Source organism: Hyperolius riggenbachi, chromosome 6 (genome assembly GCF_040937935.1).
Source record: "Hyperolius riggenbachi isolate aHypRig1 chromosome 6, aHypRig1.pri, whole genome shotgun sequence".
NCBI lineage: Eukaryota > Metazoa > Chordata > Amphibia > Anura > Hyperoliidae > Hyperolius > Hyperolius riggenbachi.
The window spans coordinates 69,000,258-69,019,575 of record NC_090651.1 but is presented as its reverse complement, the minus strand read 5'-3'; the positions used below and the strand labels follow the sequence as shown (position 1 = coordinate 69,019,575).

Below are 19,318 nucleotides of genomic sequence, written 5' to 3'. Positions count from 1 at the left end.
AATGCAAAAATTCGCGCGAAAACGGCCGTGCTAACAGTTAGCACTCTTTTGTGAATCAAGCCCATGGGGTAACTTCAAATGAACATTACATAGTTACCTTGGCATCAGTTCCTCTCAGCAGCTCACCATTTTCTTCTGACAATAATTCCTTCCAGTTCTGACAACATTTTGTCAGAACTGAAATATATTAGTTGCTGTCAGTTATATATCAGTTGCTGTCAGTTATAGCTGAGTGGACATCTGATGTGCCCGGTAATGTCCATGTTTCCCTATGGCTCAAATGGACGATGTTACAATTTAACAGTGTGCTGAACAGAAAGCTGTTATGGGGTAATGGCCATTTTCAAAATGAAGGACGGAGAATTCCCTTGATCACAGTGAACAAGCAGGACGCGGGAGAGGAGAAAAAGATTGAGGAGTAGACTACATGAAAGGTAAGTATGACTTGTGTATGCTTATTTTTACTTTTAATTTTCAGTTTAGGTTTTCTTTAAGTATTCCTTTAAGGAAAAACAGGGTCTTAATATTAATGGAACAGTAAAATAAATTAATTTCAGGCAAAGTGTATGTAATGGAGACCCTGTTGGATAAGTATAAAAATTATAACTTTTACTTTATCTACACTTTAAAAACATGAATAATATTTTATAAGATACAACATTTATAAAGTAGATTCAATTATTGATACAATAGTAGTCTATTGCATACCTTTCATATAATATACAGTAAATTCATGCATTAAATAAATTACACCAAACAAATGCCTAATTCTGTTTTCAACAAGTAGACATTCCAGCAAAATTATCATGACTAACATTAGCATGAAAGGTTGTGCAGAGCAGAATCATCCACCAGACAAACTAGGCAGGTGCTTAAGGCCTAGTGGGTGTCAAGGGGCCGCCTCCTACCTTCTCTGATCTCTGCCCACTTCAGCTTACCAAAAGGACCACAAGGGGGCCCCAAATCCACAAATTTGCCTTGGGGCCTGTACACACTGCTGCGCTTGCGCTGCGTTTTTCAAATCGCATGCGCTTTTTAATCGCAAGGTCTTTTGAAAAATAATGAAAATCGTGAAGACCTGTACACACTGGTGCGATGTGCTTTTTCTATTCTCATGAAGGCTTGCGATTTTAAAATCGCAGCAGTGTGTACAGGCCCTAAGGCCCCATCTTAATCTATCTCTGAGGTTGTCTCCTTTAAAACAGGTAGAATAACCCCAGGGAGATCCTCTCACCCACTCTCCTTTACCTAGTGAGTCCCAATGCCAAAATGGTTACCACCTGTTTGCTGCTGTTAAAGTGACCCTGTATAAAATCTGACACAAAGTAAGGCCTGGTGCACACGGAGCGGTTTTTGAAGCGTTTCGCAAACCGCTTCCGCCTGTGAAAACGCTTGGCTAATGTATCTCAATCATGGGATGGTGCACACCAGCTGTTTGAGGTTTTTAGCAAACCGCAAACGTGGGTCCTGCAGCATTTTTGCGCTAGATCAGAGCGGTTTTCCAGGCGTTTTGTTACAGAAGCTGTCCAGTAACAGCTTTACTGTAACAATATATGAAATCTGCTACATAAAAACGCTCCAGAAAACGCTAGGCATGTTTAGAAAACCTCTCTAAACATGCTAGAATCGCTCTGAAATCTGCTTCAAAAACCTCTAGCGTTTTGCGGATCTGCTAGTGGTTTTGGTGTGCACTGGGCCTAAGGGCAAGGCTAACATCCTCCAAATTAGTGCAAACCTAAATGGCAATTCCATGCAGTTAGGGGCGCCTCTAGCCATTTTGTCACTCCAGGCGAGAAAACCTGTGGCGCCTCCCCTAACCCCCCCCCCCATGAAAATAATTGTAATGCGGCAGTGTTTCACCAGAAAATACACGTACTGCGGAAGCGTTTATCCAGAAAATAATCGTATTGCAGCAGCGTTTCACCAGAAAATAATCATAATGCGGCAATGTTTCACCAGAAAAATAATCATAATGTGGCAGAGTTTCATCAGAAATGACACTTATTGCGGCAGCGTTTCACCAGAAAAATACACATAGGCAGGGCTCCACTTTCATGAGGCAAAAAGGGGGACAGAAGGAGGCACAGGGGGACTGAATAAGGCACACAGGGCGACATAGGGAGGCACTGGGGGACAGAAGGAGGCATGAGGGTCAGAAGAAGTCACAAAGGAGTACAGAAGGAGGCACAAGGGAACAGAAGGAGGTACACAGGGGACAAAAGGATGCACAATGGGCAACAAAAGGAGGCACAATGGGGGACAGAATGAGACACAAAGGAGGACAGAAGGAGGCACAGGAGGACTGAAGGAGGTACACAAAGGGGCAGTGGGCGGTACAAGGGGACAGAAGAAGGCATGAGGGCCAGAAGGAGGCACAACAAATGACATGAGGGCCAGAAGGAGGCACAAAAAATTACATGAGGGCCAGAAGGAGGCACAGGGGGACTGAAGGAGGCACACAGGGACAGAAGGAGGCACAAAGTGGGGCAGACCGGAGGCACAATGGGGGACAGATTGAGGCACAAAGGGGGACAAAAGGAGGCACAGGAGGAAAGAAGGAGACACAGGGGGACTAAAGGAGGCACACAGGGAAAAGAAGGAGGCACGATGGGGGACAGAAAAAAGCAAAAGAGGCAGAAGGAGGCACAGGGAAACAGTAGGAGGCACAAAGGGAAACAGAAGGATGCACAAAGGGGGACAGAAGTAGCCACAAAAGGGTGACAGAAGAAGGCAGAGGGGGATGTAAGGAGGCACAGGGAGACAGGAGGCAGAGGGGGACAGACAGAGCCACAGGGAGACAGAAGAAGGCACAAAGGGGCACAGAAGGAGGCGCAGGGGACAGAGGTGGCACATGGGGACTGAAGAGGCACATGGTGACAGAAGGAGGCACATGAGAACAGAAGGAGGCATAGGTGGACAGAAGGAGGCAGAGGTGGCACAAGGGGACTAAAAGTGGCACATGGAGGCATAAAGGGAGACAGAAGGACAAACAGGGGGTCAGACATGGCACAAGGGACTGAAGGAGGCACAAGGAGACAGAATAGAGGCACAGAAGGAACATTAGGGGGCACAAAGGGGGGGGAGGATGTACAAGGCCCAGAGGGACACAGTGGCAGTTGCCTGCAACTTACGCTAAGCAGATGCAGCAGAAACAAGTAATAGAACACCTGTGGGGGTGGGGCTTAGGGGCGTGGCTTCATAAAGGGGGCCTGGCTTAATCCAGCAACATGGCGCCCCCAGGACCAATGGCACTCCAGGCAATGGCCTGTACTGCCTATGCCTAGAGGCTCCCCTGCATGCAGTGACTACAAGTACAGGACAATGCAGCGATACTGTGTCACGAATGAACAGGAAAGTAAAGGCAGACTTAAGCTAGTAAAACATTCACAGTGGGCAGCAATGGGTTGCGTTCCTTGTCACAGTAGGAATGCTATGGATCACCAAAATGGCATAGAGCAGTGATGGCTAACCTTGGCACTCCAGCTGTGACAAAACTACAAATCCCATCATGCCTCATGGGACTTATAGTTCCACCACATTTGGAGTGCCAAGGTTTGCCATCACTGGCATAGAGGGATATTCACACATGGCCTCAATTCTGGTAGCTATGTAAGGTAAATATTTTTTGTAGGTAAAATACCTCATGAGGTATTTTCCTCTTTTTTTAGCAATTCTGAAAGATTTTTCCCCATTTACGAACATGAAGTAAAACGTGAGGTAAAACCTGAGGTAAATGCATAAAGTGAGGCAAAACGTGAGGTATTTCAGCGGTAAGCATGCAGTTTTTAATCGTTACTGCATGCTGTGTTTTTTCCTCTATTTTTCTTGTGATTGCATTCAGGGAAAATCGGAATTGCAAATCGGAAACGGATTTGCAGTGTGCAGGGAGCCTTAAACTAATCGGTAAATTATGTGCCAGCATGCCCCCTAATTTCCATGAGAATAGCTATTTTTGGTAAAATTAATGCAAATTACCTCATGAATTACCTCATAATTTACCTCATGAGGTAAAACATGACTAAAACCTACCAGGATTGCTAAATGTCATTACCTCATGAGGTAAATTACCTCACATGAAGTAATTTGTTTGATAACCCTACCAGAATTGAGGCCATTGCGTCACATACAGTGAAGCATACAGTAAGTAAAAAATACGCTGTAACCATTAAAGTGCACATTTTGCAGCAACACACAGCATGCAGTGCATTACCATGCCGCTCTCCATTATACCACAATGCACCTGCTGCACTATGATTGTCACATAGGTGGTGTACTGCAGTGCAGTAAGGCATGTCAAAATGCGACATTATGCCACAATGCAACACTGTGAATGTAGCCTAAGAATACCTCAACTCCATACATCTTTCAGGTAATCAGTAAAGGATGATACTTCACTCGCTAATATTTGCAAACCCCAGAGACCACTAGGGTGCCGCAACCGTTCCCAAAACAGTCAAGGCACCCGTGCTGATGCCAAATCAAATCCCATTGGGGATTCAGGTGCGATGTCTGAAAAAATGCAGCATGCACTGTTTTTTTCCCCCCACATGCAAATTAGAAGCAGCCTATTGATTTTAATAACGCTGTGGTTTCGTATCCAAATTTGCATATGATTAAATGCTGTCAGCAGTTGAAATGTAGCCTAATAGACACAGGACTAGCTACCTCTTCCTGGTTCTCTGTGACATGCGCTTAGTCTGCCCCCTCCCCCTAGGCACTCACTCCCCCACCTTTGCATTTGTGCAGAGGACGGGACAGATATGCAGGAGCAGAATGTCAGACCAGGCATCATTCTGCGCTCAGTGATGAGGAAAGAAACAGGTGAGGAGAAAGGTGAGGAGAGAGATAAAAATGTGGGTGCCTGTGCTAAACAGAAATGTGGGCACTGATGTAAGGCAGGAGACACACTTGTCTTTCAGGTTTCTGCACGGTTTCCTCTGCGTACATTTTCTGCACACCAACTGTGTTTCTATGCAGGAAAACGCGCGCATTGCAGGTAATGTAATTGATACAAAAAACTGACAAGATGGGCAGAAACATGATGCAGAATGTCTTGATTCACTAAACCGTGATAACTGATATCACGGTCGCGTTTTGCGCTTGTTATAATGTGCGTAACGTTTTTTGCGCACAATTGTGAATTTTCATGCAAAAGCGGCCAAGTTTCTGTGCGAAAATTCGCAAAAAAAGTTATGCGCCTTATAACGAGCGCAAAACCCTAGCGCGACCGTGATATCAATTATCACAGTTTAGTGAATCAAGCCCTAAGTGCCGTAACTAGCCCATTAATTAACATGAGTTCTGTGCAGAAAACACGTACGAAAATAGTCAAGTGAGTTCCCTGCCTTAATTAACGGCAACCAGGTGCCCATGCAGAAATATGGGTGCCTGGTAAAATGTATTGTTAATATTATGGTTTTTGTAGTAACTCCGGTATTTTTCGTTATTTTGCATTGGGGAGACACGTAAGGTTCAGCATCAAAAAGGGGGTTTGCAGGGGGAGGGGTTTAAGGTTAGGTGTCAGGAAGGGGATTTGTGGTGGTGGGGGGGGGGGGGGGGGGGGGTTGGGGTTTAGGATTAGGAATCAGGAAGGTGGTTTGCACAGGGGGGAGTTAAGGTTCAGCATCAGGAAGATGGTCTGCACCGGGGATGGTGTGGAGGGGTGGGGGGAGGTGGATACGGTTAGGCATCAAGAAGTAGGACTGCGCCAGGGGGAGATGTGGGTCAGTTAAGGTTAGTTAGCAGGAAGGGAGGTTTTTTAGGTGAGGTGTAGGGTAAAACATTGTAGGGGGGAGTGCTCTTTGTGTAGTGAAATATCGGTAATATTTATTATATATTTTACTAATGAAAATTAACACTCTAAAATAGTCGATTATCTGTAAATGTTACTGATATTCTACTATCCGCTATATCCCCACACCCAAATTTCCTGGCGCCTTTATTTCACATATGTGGGTGAGACAGCCAGAGAAGCTCAATAAGGTTGGCCATGTCCAGCCTTAAAGGCTCATACACACATCAGACTATGGTCTTTGGAAAATGAAAGATCACAGACCAATCTTACCACCCTTCATGTAGTATGAGAGCCATACTCTACACAGTCTTTTCTATGGAGCTGAACTCCACATCAGAAAAAAATCTTTGCAAGATGCTGCACACAGAGATGCTGTACAGACACAAAAGATCAGTATCTGCAAAAGATCTGTTCCTGACAAAAATCCATTCCTGCAAATTGCAATGATAGTCTATGAGATCTGCAGATCATCATACACACATGATTTAACTGACATTCATCTGCAGATCAAGCAGTCATCCGCAGATCTGAAAATCCATCCTAGTGGATCTGATCTGCAGATGAATGTCAGTTAAATCATGTGTGTATGATGATCTGCAGATCTCATAGACTATCATTGCAATTTGCAGGAATGGATTTTTGGCAGGAACAGATCTTTTGCAGATACTGATCTTTTGTGTCTGTACAGCACCTGTGTGTAGCATCTTGCAAAGATTTTTTTTCTGATGGGGAGTTCAGCTCCATAGAAAAGACTGTGTATAGTATGGCTCTTATACTACATGAAGGGTGGTAAGATTGGTCTGTGATCTTTCATTTTCAAAAGACTATGGTCTAATGTGTATATGTGGCCTTACTGAAAAAACAGGCCACTCTGTGAGGAAGTGAAGGATTCACCTTTAAATACGGTGCAGATATTTTTCTGCACAATGAGCGATCCGTGGGACTGACGCCAAGCGCACATTTTGCTGGGAGGCTTCATCACTAATGAGAGCTGGATGACGTGTGGCGGCTGCCGGCCTGTTCCTCACACCTAGGAGGAGATAGCACGAATAGGCAGTGGTCTCAGATTACCATGAAACTTTCATTTCTGCAATTTTTGCAATTAGCCGTTTAAATGGGCCAATCTCCCAGCATTCCAAGAAAGCCGTTATCTTGTCCCTCTCTCATTCTGCTCTTGTCACAGTCACAGTAGCCTTCCTCATACATCTGCCCCAGTTCTGACCTTTCTGGACAGGCTGCACCAATCCGAGTGGCTCTTGTGCTAAATGTATTTTGTTTTTGCAGCGCCTGCTCCCAGCCAGGCGCACAGAGTCATAAATCTTGTCAGGGAAGATTGCCTGCCTGCCACTTCCAGAAGATCATAGCTCACCTGAATGCAGTTTATCTTTGTTTTTCAGCTTGAATCCCCGAGCAGGAGGTTAATCACTGTGTATCCATGTGCAGGGAAGGCCGGGATACATAACCAGCAGCGCACACAATCTATTCTCTCTCTCCCTGTCGCTCTATTTTTAATAGCTTGGCCTTTGCTCTGTGAAGAAAAAAAAAAGAATATTAAAGGACTCCTCCTTTAAGCAGCATAGATCCATTATTTGCTATATTAACAGCAAATCAGCACACAGGGTATTGCAATATAGAGGTGATCAACTAGCCCTTCACACAGACCTATGTCTATGTGAAGGGCTTCCGCAAAAGTGATACTTGCCCTTAAAGGACTACTATCGCCCCCAAAAAATGTAACATTTAAAACACATGTACACATATTTTTATGACATACATTACTCCAAGATTAGAATGCAGTAAACATTACTTTTCTCCATCTTCTCACGTGGGATGCTCAGTTTTTATTCTTCACAACAGCACTTCCTGGAAGGAGTAGGAGGGGGGAGGTTAGTGTTAGGAGGAGATAGTGAGAGGTTAGTGTTAGGAGTACTGTACATAGTGGAAGGTTAGTGTTAAGAGTACATAGTGGTAGGTTAGCGTTAGGAGTAGGTGCAGGAAGGTTAGTGTTAGGAGTACATAGTGGGAAGTTAGTGTTAATAGTTTGAGGGGGGAGGTTAGTGTTAAAGGAATACTGTAGGGGGGGGGTCGGGGAAAAATGAGTTGAACTTATCCGGGGCTTCTAATGGTCCCCCGCAGACATCCTGTGTCCGCGCAGCCACTCACCGATGCTCCGGCCCCGCCTTCGGTTCACTGGAATTTCAGACTTTAAAGTCTGAAAACCACTGCGCCTGTGTTGCCGAGTCCTCGCTCCCACTGATATCAGCAGGAGTGTACTGCGCAGACACAGACCATACTGGGCCTGTGCAGTACACTCCTGGACCATACTGGGCCTGTGCAGCCACTCACCAAGCATCGGTGAGTGGCTCCGCGGGCACAGGATGTCTGCGGGGGACCAATAGAAGCCCCGGGTAAGTTCAACTCATTTTCCCCCGACCCCCCTACAGTATTCCTTTAAAGTGTACCAGAGATCATTAAGAGGCGAGGTTAGTGTTAGGAGTAGGTGCAGGTAGGATAGTGTTAATAGTAGGTGAGGGAGGTTAGTGTTAGGTAGAAGAGAGGGGAGGTTAGTGTTAGGAGTAGAGAGTGGGAGGTTAGTGTTAGGAGTAGAGAGTGGGAGGTTAGCGTTAGGAGTAGAGAGTGGGAGGTTAGTGTTAGGAGTAGAGAGTGGAGGTTAGTGTTAGGAGTAGAGAGTGGGAGGTTAGTGTTAGGAGTGGAGAGTGGGAGGTTAGTGTTAGGAGTAGAGAGTGGCAGGTTAGTGTTAGGAGTAGAGTGGCAGGTTAGTGTTAGGAGTAGAGAATGTGAGGTTAGTGTTAGGAGTAGAGAGTGGGAGGTTAGTGTTAGGAGTAGAGAGTGGAGGTTAGTGTTAGGAGTAGAGAGTGGGAGGTTAGTGTTAGGAGTAGAGTGGCAGGTTAGTGTTAGGAGTAGAGAATGTGAGGTTAGTGTTAGGAGTAGAGAGTGGGAGGTTAGTGTTAGGAGTAGAGAGTGGAGGTTAGTGTTAGGAGTAGAGAGTGGGAGGTTAGTGTTAGGAGTAGAGAGTGGGAGGTTAGTGTTAGGAGTAGAGAGTGGGAGGTTAGCGTTAGGAGTAGAGAGTGGGAGGTTAGTGTTAGGAGTAGAGAGTGGAGGTTAGTGTTAGGAGTAGAGAGTGGGAGGTTAGTGTTAGGAGTGGAGAGTGGGAGGTTAGTGTTAGGAGTAGAGAGTGGCAGGTTAGTGTTAGGAGTAGAGTGGCAGGTTAGTGTTAGGAGTAGAGAATGTGAGGTTAGTGTTAGGAGTAGAGAGTGGGAGGTTAGTGTTAGGAGTGGAGAGTGGGAGGTTAGTGTTAGGAGTAGAGAGTGGCAGGTTAGTGTTAGGAGTAGAGTGGCAGGTTAGTGTTAGGAGTAGAGAATGTGAGGTTAGTGTTAGGAGTAGAGAGTGGGAGGTTAGTGTTAGGAGTAGAGAGTGGAGGTTAGTGTTAGGAGTAGAGAGTGGGAGGTTAGTGTTAGGAGTGGAGAGTGGGAGGTTAGTGTTAGGAGTAGAGAGTGGGAGGTTAGTGTTAGGAGTAGAGAGTGGCAGGTTAGTGTTAGGAGTAGAGTGGCAGGTTAGTGTTAGGAGTAGAGAATGTGAGGTTAGTGTTAGGCATAGATGGGGAGGTTCAGGGGCAAACGCAGGATTTTTAAGGGGGGGATTCCTGAAAGGTCCAGAAGCACTTATGTCCTCGAGTGCTTCCGAATACAGGTGGCTCCGTACTGCCCATGCACAAAAGTGCGCTGGCGTATTACGGAGCTGCCTATCTTTGGAAGTACTCAGGACACGAGTGTTTCTGAGGGCTTCTGGTAGCAGCAAATTTGAACGGGGGACAGCGCCGGAACAACTCCCCGAGAAAGGAACGGGAGATAGACTTTATTTGGACAATTCAGTGGAATATGCCACATAGTGTCACATAGCGCAATTGATACCCATATGATGCAGGGATATTTGCATCTGCGGAAGATGGCGGCGCTATATAAATACTAAAAAATATTTTGCCTCACCAGAATTGCACTTTTATTTAGCTTTCATGTATGACAAGAAGAAACAGCCAGCACTAGGGAAAGAGGGAAACAAAGGTGAATGAAGGAGGCTGGTGCACACCAAGAGTGCTTCTGAGCATTTTTCAATTTAATGTTACCCTATGACGGTGTTCTCACAGCAGCGTTGTGACTTTTTCAAAATCGTACGTATACTGCATGTAGCATGTTTTTGAGCGATTCATTCAAAAATCGCTCTGAAAATCACTTCACAAAATCACACTCACAAATTGCTAGCGATTGCTATTGTCATTTTGGCGTGCACTAGCCCAGAGAGAGGAGTGGAGAAATTGAGAATAGCCTGAGATGGAGCAGAGAGCTCAACTGTATTGCAGTCCCACATCAGACAGGTTACTTGCCTGTAATCGGACTCCTGTCCCTGACAGTCTCCCACACAAGTCAGAAAGAAGCCCTCCTGGAGTCTAGGGACTGTCAAAAACTTTTCAGCTTGTTATCCACACCTTATCCACACATGCAGTCATTATAACAATGGGGAGAGACCAGACAGATGTTTGCCCACGGACCCTGGGTCCAGGCAAGCTCTGCATCATGCTGTGCATATTTACCAGCTTGCCTGCCCTCTAATTGCATCATGTCAGACACTTCTGTGCTGTGGAGAGTCCGGGACTCCAGAATCAACCTTCTCTCACTGCAGGCTGCATCTTCTTGTCTTCTTGTGGGGGAAGCTCGGCTGCCTCTCTCATTCTATTAGCTGGAGGGAGGCATTAGAAGTAAGAAGGGAGGGAGAAAGAGCCTGTTTATATTATGGCTCGGTTCCCTGGCTGAATATACAGCTCAGTGCAGGGGGGGTGTTCCAGACAGAATAGCCCCCTCCGTTTGCCAGTGAGGTTAGTGTTAGGAGTAGGTGGGGGAGGTTAGAGTTAGGAGAAGGTGTGGGGAGGTTAGTATTAGGCATACATAAGGAAGAGTTAGTGTGAGAATTAGGGTATAGAGCTTGATTGAGGATAGTAGAATATCAGTAATCATACCAATATTCTACTAAAAGTATCACCTGGTGCCCATTTTTCCTCATGTCTCTATTTCATGTATTCATCTATTCACCCTTTTATGAAATAAGACTTGGAATCAGATTTTAAAAAGTGAATAAGAAAAAAGTGTTTTTTTTTCCTTCCTTTAAATGTTCTTGCAAGGGAACAGAATGCCCCAGATTCTCATGTCTATGCTTATGTGGGCTGGAAGACCATTTTAATATACCGACAGGTTCCTTATGTATGGCAATGCATTTCAGTCATTAATAATAAATCGCCAAATTTCTATAGTATATTGATGGATACGATCACATGATCACAGTCCTTCTTTTATAACTAAAATAATGATCCGCAATAAAATTACCAATTGGCGTAATGACATTTCATGCACACATACATACAGATCGCAACTGCCATTCATTACCCATTAATCTCATTAATCTCCTCTGAAGGCAATCCACCTGTCTAACAATAGTGCACTATTGGGTCATTTGTAGGGAATTTTCATAAGATAAAATGAGCAGCATACTCTCATAGACGTTTTTGCTGCGTTTTTGCTGCGCTTTTTAGATACTAAAGCAGCGTATCTAAAAAGCGCAGCAAAAACGTCTATGAGAGTATGCTGCTCATTTTATCTTATGAAAATTCCCTACAAATGACCCAATAGTGCACTATTGTTAGACAGGTGGATTGCCTTCAGAGGAGATTAATGAGATTAATGGGTAATGAATGGCAGTTGCGATCTGTATGTATGTGTGCATGAAATGTCATTACGCCAATTGGTAATTTTATCGTGTTTTATATTGCCATTTTATTAAAGTACTTTATTTGTAAAGTATTTAGGGCGCCGGTGTCTACAAATCTTTTTCCATATTTTCCAGGCGGGGATGAGAGTAAACCCCTTGAATACTGTTGCAGCCCGAGTAGATTTAAATAGTTAAATTCAGCGCCTCAACGTATTTTTATTTATTTTAAAATAATGATCCCTTTTATAATTTATTGCATTTCAGATAAGTAAACTGGTCACCCCCCCCCCCTCAAAAAAACCCCAATGGCTTCAGTATATGATAGGGGCAACTATGGTTGGAGTTAGACTGTGAGCTCCGCTCAGGGGCAGACACTTAAATGACTATATACCCTGTAAAGTGTCAGCTCTACCTCAATCCAATAGAGTAAGGTTACCCATACAATACTCACATTTTGCGGACCGATCGACTTTCCGATCCGATAATTTTATCTAATCTGAGGAAAAATCAGTGCTCCAACAAGGCAGCCCAATCGATCTTTTGAGTTATTTCCGGTGTAAATCACTCAAAAGGAGTGATCGGTCCTGGTAGAAAATCTCAATCGCAAGGGTTCAATCATAAGTGTATATAATATGTGTGATATGTAAGTGTATGAGATGACTCCCCACGAGGACCCATGTGCTGTGTTGAAAGTTCACCTGTCACATTGGCACTAATCCCCGCCTTCTCCAGTGCACGGGGTCTTTTTCAATTGACAGCGCAAGTGACTGTACCACGTGACACTGGTACATGTAGTGATGTGATTACACGTGCTGTTGTCAAATGGTACAGGCACTAGTGATAACGCTGAACCCAGGAGGAGGCCAGGAGTCATGCCAGTGGGCAGGTGAGCCTTCAACACTTACTTCTGGCACGGGGGACAACACATAAACGTTTGGGGGGTGGCAGCGGAATCAGGATGATTCATCATGAAAATCTATTGGTGATCGGTGTGCAGTGTGTGGGCAGGCAATAAATCCCGCTCTGATCAGAGTTGATCAGAGAGGGATCTATAAAATTGTCATTCTGGTAGCAGATTGAATAATATATGGCCACCTTAAAGGATACACGGTGACATGTGACATGATGAGATAGACGTGTATGTACAGTACCAAGCACACAAATAACTATGCTGTGTTCCTTTTTTTTTTTCTTCTCTTCCTGAAAGAGTTAAAAGTCAGGTATGCAAGTGACAGTCTCAGTCTATAGTGTAACCCTCACTGATAAAGAATTACCAGCCATAAAACACTTTTCTGCCAGAAAATGGCTTCTGAGAGGTCAATAGTTCATAGATCTTAACTCTGTCATACTTCAATGCATTTGTCATTGAGCAGAGACAATGAAAGGGTAAAAACTAGAAATAAAATAAAACTGTGGGATTGGGATATCTAAAACAAAGTTATTTTTAGGAAAAGGAGGCTAGATAGAACTGCTTATCTCATCAGTTTATTTGCACCTCATGTTTACTTTAAGTCGGTGGAGATCGCTTCAAGACACATTTATGAAGCAGCGATCTGCACAGACTGCAGCTTGTTTACCATCAGTATAAGCATAGCATAACAGCCTACAGTGTAAAATAAAAAATACGAGTACACTGCATTATTGATATGTTATTTTATACACACTTAAGTATAAGTACGCTAACATTTAAACTGTACGGGTGATTATAGGAAGAGAAAATAAACTCAGCTAAATACTAGCAATACTGCAAAATACACTTGATGATTCGGAATACACATACATATAAAATAAATGCAAATTTAATGCTTAGAGAGCTTCTTTAATCCTGAGTTCCCTGTATACAAATTTACAGACGTAACGAAGAACCTAAGTAGGAGAGAAGTGCGTATTCTGTGGTGGAAGATGCATCTATACAAGGTGACAATACATCGCTCGCTATTACTGCAGCAAGTGAAGAGGAAAATACCAGAATCTTATATAACTAATGCGTCTCCCAGAGCACAAGAACAAATCCCAGCATCAAGGAAGGGTATTTATGTTCCCTAACAACAGCGGCAGACAGAATATTAACACACAAAGCAATGTGAATGGAAATCATTTATATATGCGAGTTTATAGCCCATAGCCACGTACGTGAATCTGGTGCAGATTACACACTTATAGGATTTAAAGCATCCTTCTCAAATTATTGATTCTTAAAACAATTGCAAATTTAAATTAAACAATAATTTGAATGTTTCAAGATGACAGGGTTAATTCAAAGCAACCAGAAATGTTCGCTTTTTCCGTTTGATGAAAGAATCCAATATGAGGGGACATTTATATTTGCCTTTAAAGAGAAACCGTAACCAAGAATTGAACCTCATCCCAATCAGTAACTGATTCCCCCTTTCCCGTGAGAAATCTATTCCTTTTCTGAAACGGATCATCAGGGGGCGCTGTATGGCTTATATTGTGGTGAAACCCCTCCCACAGTGTGATGTCTGCGCCTCACAGCTCTTAGATCCCGACATCACACTGTGTGGGAGCCTTGTTGCATTGTGGGAAATAACAGCTGTTTCCAACTGCCAAAAAAGCAAGCAGCATCTCCTTCCAGTGACATCATCTACCAGCAGTAAAAATGTCACCTTGTGATGTCAGAATGAAATGTCAGAATGTAAATCAGGTAGAGAAAAGAAGATTTTACAATGAGCAAACACTGACAAGTCATTTATACATAATTAATGTAAAAATGAAGCACTTTAGTACTACATTATTATTTTCACTGGAGTTCCTCTTTAAGGTGCCCATTCACAGTACAATATTTTCCTCAGATGTAATCACATGATCAGATTTCTACAATTGAATTGTACAGAAAACAACACAGTATGTGGAGAAAATAATCATGTAACGATTTTATGGTCGATTGAAACACAGAATTTTGTTGATCGAAAGCTAGCCTAATACTGTTAGGAGGGGGTTGAGGGAGCTGTGGAGTTGGAGTCAAGGAGTCGGAACAATTCTGGGTACCTGGAGTCGGAGGTTTCATAAACTGAGAAGACAGCGTTGGAGTTGAACGATTTTTGTACCAACTCTACAGCCCTGCCTAATACTTCTGTGTGGAGGAGGAGCACAAGAGTTATCCTACTAACACTGGTATAGATCGGATGGGAGAGGGGAGTGGCCACAAAGGCTACACTAATAATGCTATGTGTGGGGTGGTGGACAAAGGCTACCTTAACACTGCTATATGGGAATTCTGGTCTAAAGTGATGTAGGAAACAAGAGGTGAGTTTATACATTGGGTTAAAAACCACCCGGGTTGTCGTATTTTTAGACTGGAAAGTGGAACTTCTTAGGTATGATTATATCCTTGTTTGAAATGGTGCATTTGAAGAGAGTACTTTAAGGTTTAAAGGTTTGGAAAGTGATTGAGGTGTTTTGGAAGGGAATTTCGGAGGAGTGGGGAAACTCGTGAGAAATTCTGTAAATGTGAATTAGAGGAGGTGATTATATTAGGGAGGAAACAAGAGGTGGGGCCATGTATACGGTTTTAAACCAGGGGTGTTGTATTTTTAGATTGTATTATATTCAGGAGCACAGTGTGGCCAGAGAATGAAAGTTGAATATCCTAGGTAAGATTATGACCTATATGCAATTCACTTTTTCGCCTAGGTTATATTTTCACACCTTGTTATAAAATGCCTTTGTAACCACCAGACAGCAAGAAAATACAATCATTTTGATAGTACTTTTGGGTATTTTTTCAATTGTAAAATGCTTAAAAGTTATTTTAACGAGAACATGAAAATTATTTCTTAGGACATAATTCAGGAGAAAAAGTTTATTGCATATGGGCCTATATGTTTGTCTGCGTTTTAAGAGTGCACTTGAAGGTTACAAGGTTTGGAAAACGACTGATATGTTTTGAAAGGGAATTTCAGAGGAGGGGAGAAGCTCATGAGAAATCCTGTATATGTGAATGGGAGTGGGTGATTAAAGAGGGTAAAAAAAGAAGGTCATGTGCAGAGAGGAGGTTGCATAATGCTCAACAAAAGTGACAAGCAATCAGTAAAATAAAGAACTCATTAGAAGCCAGAGCCTGGCAACAGAGAGCTCATCTATGACACATTGCCATCATGGTTGGCAGAGAGAGCTGGCCTGAAGCACTATCGTGCTGTGTAAGCCAAATGGCACAGTGACTTTTATATTCCATAGTCTCTCTTTCTCTGCGCTTCCTGATAGCTGTGCTCTTTAGAGTTACCACAGCACTACGCAATGCAAGATGTTTTCTCTGCACATTTATCTGCAAACATATGCAGGATATAACTCTGCCTTTTTTTTTGGTCAGAAAAGCTCTTTTCCCCCTCGAGGCACTGAAATGCCAAGGTTGCTCGAGGCATTTGTTTTAAATCCTCGAAATCAAAACTAGTGGGGATTCTGAGAGGTTGGACTTTCAGCTAAACTAGATTTGTCCTATTATTTTTTTTTAAAACATGATAATACAATCTCAGATGCAGAAAATCCCACACTGCAAGTTAATAGCAATGTCAAAAAGAGCACCACAAAGCCATGACCTTGCTATACAATTTTCTGTTTCATTAGACACATTGTACAGCTGACCAAAAGGTGTGAGGGGCTCATACACACCAAAAATGCATACACACAAGAGCAATGCGGTTTTCAAGCTTTATTCCTGTGCAGTCTTCTTCACTTTTGTGTCTCCTTCTCAGTGAGTCACACAGTCATTTGCATGTTATGTATACATTTCCACCCAAAAATACGTGTAGTCGTGAGTTTGAAAAATGCAAAACCATTGGTGGAAATATGTATTATTGTTATTTAATATTTATACAGAGCTGACATCTTCCACAGGTGCTGTACAGAGTATATTGTCTTGTCAACTAACTGTCCCTCAGAGGGGGCTCACAATCGAATCCCTAGTATAGTCGTATGTCTACGTATTTATCATGTAGTGTATGTATCGTAGTCTAGTGCCAGTTTCTTAGGGGGAAGCCAATGGACTTATTGTAAGGTTTCGGGATGTGGGAGGAAACCCACACAGACACAGGGAGGACATACAAACTCAGTGTGCATAGTTTCCTGGCTGGGATTTGAACCACCGGGACCCAGCACTGAAAGGTGAGAGTGCTAACCACTACGCCATCGTGCTGCTGCTACACTATGCATCGGAAAACGCATGTGTTTACAGAAAAGTATTTGTTGCGTAATAACCCTTACCGTATCAACAAGCCTTCAGAATATAAAACATAAAGCATCTAGCAAATATGTACAACATTACGAAACACTAAGTTCACACAAAATATATTGCAAATGTACATGCAACACATCATAACAGTAGTCTTCTGGTAATGCGCACATTGCAACGCATGGTACCTTGTGGCCCTATACCAAGGAACTCCAGTCCTCAACGTCCGAGGTTCTCACATATTTTTGGCACAGCTCAAATAAATTGATGGGACTGCATCAGGAAAGGTGTCTCACCAAGCAGAACACACTTCTCCATGTCTCTGTTCATCCTGAACACTGGCATGGATATGGCCCTCAAGTACTGGAGTTGGACACCTGTGCTCAGGGCCAGCGCTGCCATGGAGGCAAAGGGAGCAATTGCCCCAGGGCTGCGACCTCTGCAGGGACCCCCGTGCTGTCAAACCTGCTAAATGCTGCTCTGCACTGCTCCCTGGGTCCCTGCATGTGTAGCAGCAGCAGTCCTCACCTGTCCCGGTGGGCATCAACTACACAGTCTGTGCACGTGTCTGCCTCCCTCTCTATGACCCGGTGCGTGTTATGTGTAAACATGCACCAGGTCATAGAGTAGGAGGCAGAAAGCATGGTATGCTACACATTCAGGGACTCGGAGAACAGTGGGGTAATGGCCGTTGGGGTGTGTGGGGGGGGGGGGTTTGGGGGCTTCAGTTTTCTCTGGGGCCCCTTAAAATGGCCCTGCCTGTGCTCAATGCTATCTAAAGCTTTTCCTCTACTTAGGTAAGTATCAAACTTGAATTTATTTTCCTCATTTCAGGTTCCCTTTAATAATATTATAAAACAGACTTAATTTTTTTTTTAGTTACACATTAAGAAGTTTTAACCTAACGTGAGTTTTACAAGCCGTTTATTCAGTTACAAGACCCGGGGCTCATCTGTTACATTCAATTGCGGTGACACAGCCTGTAGCCAAGGTTTTGGCACATATGTTCTCGCACAAAAGTTAGAGACGCGCGTTTAATTAAGGTTGTAGTGATAAAACACAGAGAGAATTGGGAAGTCGGTGTCTGGATGAGGAAAAATTAATTTGTAGGAGAAAATAAAGAGGAAACTTAACTGAAATAAATGTGATCTGTCACTTGGCAGTAATTAAAATTTCCTGCAACTCCGTAGCCAGAATCGCCTTCCCTCCAGCACGGACCACAGCAAGGAACCTGGCGAGAAGCAGTTCACGCACTACTCCTGGGAACAGCGGGATGGAAAATTACACTTTTCTTCATAGCCAAACTCTTGGTAAAAATGATTTCCATTTCCATTGAAAGGAAGGTGGTTTGAACCTCATTTTTGAGTTTTTATCAGTAGCGTAGCTAAGGAGCTACAGGCTCCCTCAAGTGCTCTATAGATAACAGTTGGATGACAGTCACAATTAGGGATGAGTGGACGTAGTTTCGAGAATAGCAAAATTGTCCCGGCGTGTACAGGGGCGTGGTTCATGGCACAAGAGCTGCAGGTTTGGGGGGTAATCTCAAAGCACCCAGAGGGAAAAAAAAGCAAAGATGCAACGGGAGCCCCGATGGCGCAGTACATCACAGAGAATATAATAAGTCTAACTCTTTGGCACTTTATTTGGCCTTGAGGTAAGCTACCTCACTTTTTTCTATTTCATGTGTTTTTAACCTACTTTTATTGATACCCTTGGACGCCTCTTTCACCCTTATGGCACAAGAGGTTAACTTACCTATGTTGTCGCCTCTAGCCAATACACTGCATGCTGTTCTCCATCTTCCTGGCATTTCTGTCAAATTTACAGTTGTGAAGGCCAAAGTGTCAGGAAGATGGAGGCAAGTATTGCATCTGCTAGGGGTGGCAGCATGTCCAAGCAAACTCCTTCTGATGAGGACTACGCCCCCAAACATGCCGAAACTGTTTCACATTTTGCCTGGTCACAATGGAAGAGAGGTAAGCAACAGTGGCACCAGCAGGATAAAATAATCTAAATTTCTTAAAATATAGGGAAGGTAGTGGTGGACTTACCTACTCCAAAGGACATACCGTAAACGTGGTGACGTTTGAACAAAGAAATTTTATTTATACACTCCACATAAATTTGCAACGCATTTCGCAGGTGTGACCCTGCTTCATTAGGCAGCAAGAGGAAGCATACAACTAGAACTGTCCCAGTCCGTGTTAAGCGCCTCTGGAAAAGTGGTGTAAGACGAGGCTTATAAATTGTTTGTCAATGATTACAGCAATTCAAAGAACACACAGAACTGATCATTACCTGCTATAATTTTCATATAGAGTTATCAATGTGTTAGAGCTTATTCACACAAGAGATTTGTGGCGTAGGTGTGAGATACCACTAAGCATGATCACTGCATTTGTATCCAGTACACCAACTTTGCACAGCACAGCAGCGGGAATGTAAAAAACTGATCACAATGGGGTATACCGCATTGCAACACACACTGTGTGACTGAGATTTTATGCCGGTCGCACACTGTAACCGTAAACTTCGAGTGGATACAACAATCACATGTA

General features: G+C 43.5%; 1 protein-coding gene across 2 annotated transcripts in view; it reads right to left on the bottom strand.

Moving 5' to 3' along the window:
- Window positions 1-19,318, bottom strand: part of PTPRF (protein tyrosine phosphatase receptor type F) — a 1,415,717-nt gene that overhangs the window by 1,130,875 nt on the left and 265,524 nt on the right. The window contains exon 2 of one of the 2 annotated variants that reach the window (XM_068239458.1): window positions 7,164-7,322. The exons of the other annotated variant lie outside the window; for it this stretch is intronic. The gene's annotated coding sequence lies outside the window, so the exon portion shown is untranslated. The remainder of the gene's footprint in view (window positions 1-7,163; window positions 7,323-19,318) is intronic. 2 annotated transcript variants of the gene reach the window in all.